The sequence below is a fragment of the Pinus tabuliformis genome, chromosome 4_1 (assembly GCF_031772625.1).
Source record: "Pinus tabuliformis cultivar Carrire ecotype Pingquan chromosome 4_1, CPIR1, whole genome shotgun sequence".
In the NCBI taxonomy this organism is placed as follows: domain Eukaryota; kingdom Viridiplantae; phylum Streptophyta; class Pinopsida; order Pinales; family Pinaceae; genus Pinus; species Pinus tabuliformis.
The window spans coordinates 589,903,277-589,910,535 of NC_142303.1; positions in this window are offsets into that span (position 1 = coordinate 589,903,277).

The window sequence follows — 7,259 nt, forward strand, 5'->3', positions numbered from 1 at the left end:
ACACACCACGTGTCAACTCCATGTTGAACACTAAAAAAATTACACATCTCATAATAATTCAATTGCAATATATATTTTAAATTGCATGAATCTATAATCACATGCTATTTAATTAACCATTCCTTATTATTATTATATTTATATTTTATTCATAACATTTATTATTATTATATTTATATTTTATTCATAACGTAATCTATGGAAGGCATTGGAATTTTTCAAATTATACCAAGAGAATGAGCATTATTTAACTTTAGTATTGAACATACAATTTGTAAGAAATGAGATCCTATGAGTTGCCGTATTTAGAATGCACTATTGTTTCTCAATATTGAAATTGCCGGTCGATGTTGGAGGAAGCATCGATTTCGTATAGAGATCGGTTGGTATCAAATCAGTCACTCCCTCTGATCCAAAAATCTGGTTTCTTATCAAGTAGCCATATAGAGTAATTGTCTTGAGGGAAAGATAAACTCCTGGAATGATGAGCGGCCTGTAGTAGATGTGGCAAATTCAAGGATTTAAAGCCTCTATTACTATTTGGCTTGAGATAGGTGCTGATCCAATAAAAATGAAAAGAGAATTAGATCACATAAGAAAATAACAATGACGGATCACAAACTTACACTCGTGGTAGCTTAGTGATGGTAGATGATGACTAGAAAGAAAGTTTATCCTAAAGAGAATGACGTATGCAAGAAAACATAAAATGGATCGACGTCAAGTCCATCATAAACCTGCTAGATCGGTGCGACCAAAAGTAGATATGAAGGACAATCTTCACTTGAGTAGACGAGGATTCGATCTGTAACATTTGAGAGATGGCAAGTAGATTTAAGGGAAAATTGAAAGATGGATTGGATTTCTATATAAACTTACACTCGGTAGTTTAGTGATGGTAAAGCATGGCAAGAAAGCAAGTCTATCCTAAAGAGTGACGTATGCAAGAAAACATAAAATGGATAGAGGCCAAGTTCATCATAAACCTACTAGATTTGTGTGACTAAAAGTAGAAAGAAAGAAATAAAGAAAGAAAGAAATTATTTTAACATCCACGAGGCTAAAAATAGCCTATGGGACAGATTGCTTCTTCATCTGCTCGATGTATTCGGTCCTTTTTCTATGAAGCTTCACAATAAATGCTTCCAGGGTCTCGACAAACCCTTCGCTAAATAGATTATCTCAAGAGCTAGCTGCCAACATATTTGCATAAGTTTCTCTGTTGTCTTTGAAGGCCTCACATCCCAAAATGAAATGTTTTTATGTTCCACTTTTCCGGAAAAATGAAAAATGCATACCCTTTCCTCCCACACTTCCTTTGGCCTTTTCCAGCGCCCTCTTTCACAACGGAGTTGATGAGAATTAGTCCTTAATTGAGCAATAAGAATTTTGGCTCTCTAAGAAATATTGGCCTCTATGTATGCTTTTGGTTGATGATTATGAGTGGGATTAAACACTTCAATATAGTAATTTTTCTTTGTTCCTACCTCCTTATCCCAAGTACATTTGTCGAACTTTTCCATAACAAAAGCTTTTATCTCTTTGTTGTTTATGGGACACGCGTTCAAGCAAATACCCCATTTACTAAACCATTTGTTATTTTGCTGCATCCAAGTTTTTTTGCTCTTGCACAATCTATCATTAATGACAACCTTAGGCCATCTATCCTCTTCCATTTGCTCAATTTTTTTTAAATACCTTATGACTCGCACCATAGCAATTGCTTCAATAGGAGTAGTCCTTGTTTCACTTAACAAGATATCGTAAGGAACTGCACTTTTAATCTTAAATTTGTTTGTAATCAAACGCTTCTGAATTTTCTCAATTTGTTTCCACTGCATGTCGGAGGTACTGCTAGCCCACAATTCACAACCATAGAGAATCAACGGAATCACTAGAAGCCCAGAAAGAGTTTGAGTGGTCTTCGAGTCCCATAACTTTGCCTCTAGACCTATTTTGAAAAGCATAAAATGCTTTCCAACCCCCCAAAGTTCTTTTATTTCTACCCCCATTCCAGCCTAGATTTTTGTTGAAGTCAATCCCGAGGTATTTGTAATCTGCAACTTCTTCCAGAATGTTGCCTTCAAAGTAGAACTTATGCTGGTTATGTTTTCTTTTCTTAGAGAAGACCACTACTTTCGTTTTGCTGATATTGACTTTCATACGCACATTTCTACAAAAATGCTCAAGGGATAGTAAGTGCTCTTGCAAACCAAGAGCTGATTTAGCAATCAAAATAAGGTCATCTGCATACAAAAGAAGCCTTATAACAAACTTGCTCAAATAGATACCATCACCCCCTTGCGAATTTAACCACTCCTCAAACTTGTCGATATATAAACCAAAAAGGGTAGGAGATAGTGGGCAACCTTGCTTGACCTCGATATCGCTTCTAAAAATTTCAGAAATGCTTGCTGAAGTTCTAATTTTGACTTTCACATCTTCATATAGCCTATGCACAACTACTCTCAAATGTTTAGGAACCCCGAGTTCCTCCATTCTCTGCCAAAGTTTATCCCTAGGAACCGAGTCAAACGCTTTTCTGAAATCAACAAAGCAACAAAAGAATTCTTCCTTTTTCTGCCAAACTTTTTCAATGATGTGCCTTAAAGTTATGCAATGATCAACTGTGGAATGTTTAGGTCTAAAACTTGCTTGCCCTTTAGCACGCTTATCTCTTTCTTCTGCCCACTTGCTAATTTTTTTTCTAGCATGCTTTCAAATAACTTTGCAAACAAAGGGTTTATCATGATGGTCCTATAACTGGAGGGATTATTGACGTCATCGCTCTTGAAAAGAGGTATTGCCAGACTAGTTGACCAATCTATGGGGAGCCCTTGTTGTATGATGTTGTTGAATATTTTTGTAATGTGAGGTGCAAGAATCTTTGAGCTCCACCTTAGATATTCTGCTTGGAGTTCATCTAAGTCTTTTGTTTTTCCAACACCCAACTTCTTGATACCCATCTCTACCTCTTGTACCGTGAAGTGTTCAGTATCATTGTTGACCAAGGGGGGAGGGTCAACCGTGGGAACCTGCTCATAGAGTTGTCTTGCATAGTCAAACCATTTAGAAGCTGTAATATTATTTCCAATTTGTATCTTTTTCTGTTGGAGCTCCATCCAAATAATTTGGGATTATTTTTCCCAAGGAAGATTAGTTCTTCCCTCCTTTGAAACCATGAAATCAGCCTTTTTCTTGTTTAATAACTGCTTGTACGATTTGAGCTTTATGTTATCCTTGTTTGAATCTTTCCACATTCTCCTTGCCTTTTTGCATTCCTCGTCAAACCAAGCATTAACCGGAAAGCAATTTGTTTTAGAATTCTTAATTTTTCTTCTTTTGCACTTTGCAAGTGCGCATTGAATTAAATGTGTTAATTCATGACTATGAAGGCCATGAATTGTAATTTTATCCTTCTCAAAGAGCCTCTCTAGCGTCATTTTGAAGGTATTACAATTTTCTGGCGTCAAAATTTTTTTTCCATGTGGGAGATTTTGTTGGACATGTTGAATTTTTTACTCTAATTGCTTTTTTCCAATCCGAGAGAAACATAAATAAATTGGCTTGTGATCTGATTTAAAATCCCACAGCTGATCTCCAACCAAAACTACTTCCATTTTTTCACACAAACCATGCGAGCAAACTACATAGTCTACCACACTTGCTCCATTGTAAGTATTGCAAGTGAAATTACGAGACTTTTCCCATCTAATCAAGCCATTACAAATGACTAAATCAAAGGCCCCACGTAGAGTAAGCAATTGCTCACCAAAGAGATTGCAACACTTGTCCTCTAAAATTCTTTCCCACTAATGATTACTTTCTTTTGTAAGCCAAATAGGGTCACAATCATCTTTACAACAAAGAATGCTAGCTTCCTCACTTGCAGTCCTAAATATAAAGGACAATCTTCACTTGAGTAGTTGAGGATTTGATGTGTAACACTGGAGAGATGACAAGTAGATTTAAGGGAAAATTGAAAGATGGATTAGATTTTTACATAGAAGACAACTATGGTCGAAAGATGGATTTAAGGAGATGGCTAAAGTAAAAGAATAGTTCAAAATTCACGTATTTAAATATGATTGCACTTCTATCTTACACTGGGGTTGTCTTTGGCTTAGCGTACATTGGGTTGTCCTTGGCCTAGGATTTTGAAATATATATATATATAAGGCATCAAAAATGAAAGTTTTCTAGTTGCATGAGAGAAAAACAAGAAACCTAAATTGATGTGAACCCTCAAGTTGGTGATCTACAGCCGAAAGGTAAGGTTTAGAGTATTCCTTGGCGGTGCTTTTTGTTCCAAGATAAGACCATGAGCCATCTCAACCTCAAAAGCTTTCATGTGACTCAACCTCCTCCGTAATGTAAGTTTTAGAGTATTCGTTGGTGGTATTTTTTGTTCCAAGTTAAGACCATGAGCCATCTCAACCTCAAAAGCTTTCATGCGACTCAACCTCAAAGCTTTCATGCCCGTCCATTCCCTCCTGAAGGTTTCAACTGATGGCTGGGGAAAATATTTTCTTTAATTTTGAAATGAAAAATGTGTATGTCATAATGGGTATAATCTCAATCTTCTTATAGTAATACTTTGTCATTGTCTATAATTGGGGATTTGATAGTACTAATTGCAAATAAAATTGTGAGATAAATATTGGTATTTTATAAATATTTTGTAAGAGGTAAAATTTAAGTATTAAGGGGTCTTCACAGTGCACTATATAAAGGTAAAATTATGAGATAAGTGTTGGTATTTTGTAAATATTTGATTTTGAGGTGATATTTATTTTTGAACTTGTTCAATCTTCTGCACACCTTAATTACCACTACTTGAGCAATAACTATTCTAATCAAGAAAAACTTACTAAGCACTAGTACTATTACCACATGTCTACTAGTTATGGACAAAAAGTCAATTTTTTTTAATGCTCAAAACAAGTTGTTAACTAATGAATTTGAGAATCTTTCGACATCAATATTCTAATCCCCATTTTTGGGGAGCATAATCCATTATTTTTGTTTACTAGTGAATTGAAAATCATTCGACATCAATATTCTAATCCCAATTTTTTTTGGGAGCATAATCCATTATTTAGAATAACTATTGTTGAAAGTGAATAAGAGGGCACTGAGCATCATACCTCTATGAATTAGATGGGTTTAATAAAAGCATTAAGAAGAAACATGAGTTACATGAAACCATTGAAATGAAAGAAGATGAAGATATTATATAAATAGAAGATAAATTTGATTATACAATTGTTAGTGTTATATTTCAAGAAGAACAAATTTAGCTTAAGATATGAAACGAATGAATTTAAATTCTTTTTGTATTCCTAATTACTCCAAGCTTATGAGTGTTGGCCTTCTTAATAAAGATTTGTACATGCATATTGTTGATGATGATAAGTGTAGTGCCCACTCTAGTTTCCTGACCCTAATATGACATTATCGTAGATACTTTAGTCTTTGAGGACCTCAGGTTGAGGATCCAGAAATGTGACTCTATTATTAGTGAATGTGATGGTTATGTATATTCTCTATTGATATTATGATGATGATATAATTAATGGTTACGTGTACTCTCTATTGATATCATGATGGTTATAGTAGTAAAGGATAGGCATGTTTTCTATTGGTGTTATGATGATGATAGTTTTGATCTATATGTATGGTTCCATTAATGTTATGATGATTCTAGCCATGATGGATGTGTCCCCTATGTTAGCTACATACATTAGTTCTAGTTTACAATAAGAAATGATGTGAATGACTAGGTGATGTTGATGATGCTATTATGACAATGAATAACACTGAGAAACTTTGTTACTAATGATTATTGAGTATGAGTTGACAACACTTGGCATAGATTAGTTGCTTGGCCGAATGACTCACATATGGGTGATGGGGTTGTACAATTGGATGGAACTGCATGGGAGGGGTGGGACAGTGTCCCTGATCTCACACACTAGGAGTGGGACTGGCGACAGTGTCCCTGATCTCACCCGCTAGGGATGGGACTGGTGACTCCTATTTTAGAAATGGTTCCGGCCAAGAAACAGTAAGGGGCATTTCGGGAATTTCTGAGTTCTCACAACCCAGAGTGCATCCAACCAAATTTATCTCATATTTTCCTATCAATCTGTTTCTTAAGATCATTATGCCATGTACATAGCCTATTTTATCCTTGACGTATTTATTTTACATCTCTCAAACCTTAGGTTTCAGTTTACCAAACTCAGTTCACAACAAACAACATCAAACCCACACGCTTATCTACAACCTTAAGTTTTGTTTAGTACAACATTTCCATAAGTTTTAAGAGATTAGAAATATTCTGAAGTCTAGATCTAGTTGAACATTTCACATGAGAATCTCTACAACTTTGAGACCGCAAACAATGGAAATATACCAAGATGCATTTCAAATTTTAAAACTAATATTTCAAGATCAAAAGCAGAAGGGAATGAATAAGTTCAACCAGAGATGCTACCCTTTTTTTATATGGAACAGGTAAATATACTATGTGAATGGTTGCTTTCCTTGTTCATGTTTGTCATAACAACTTTTCTGTTTGCATTTCTCCTGAGAATTTCTGAATATTTCACTGAAAATTGTTATTTCTGAGGTCATTTTTTATATTAGTTTGGTTCAAAAGGGGAATCTAGGAGGGATTTTTGGTTTAAAAAAATTTCGGCGACATTTGATTAGAAATGGTTGTCTGTTGATCTGGGTATTATAATTGTTTGATCTACTAAGGTTATGCATAGAATGATGGGTAAAGGTGAGAAAATTTCACCCACATACGCACAGATATAAACATCTGCCAGTCTATTCAGGTCATATGCGTCTACTGGGACCAAATTACACCCACATGTAGCTGGTCTAGAGGGCCTCTTTTCTTGGAACAAAAATCCAGTTATTTGGAGATTTGATCAAGAAAGTTGAGCTTTCAAGATCTTGTTTCAAAGGTTTGATAGATTAGTCATGAGGCCAAGATCATGTTTCCAACTTTAAACAACTCAAGTATGAAGTTTCCTATATAGTTGGTACATAGGATCTCCGAAGATCTAGTATCTTCACAATCGGTTACCACAAGATTGTGTTCTCGTTTTTGCAGGTCTGTAGCCCTACCCATCCTCTTCCATGTAAAAAAAATTCAATTCGACTTCTCGGTCGATTCAATTAGCTACGTATTAAATCGACTTAACGATTCCACATTCATAATATGGAAATTTTGGTTCAATGGTTGA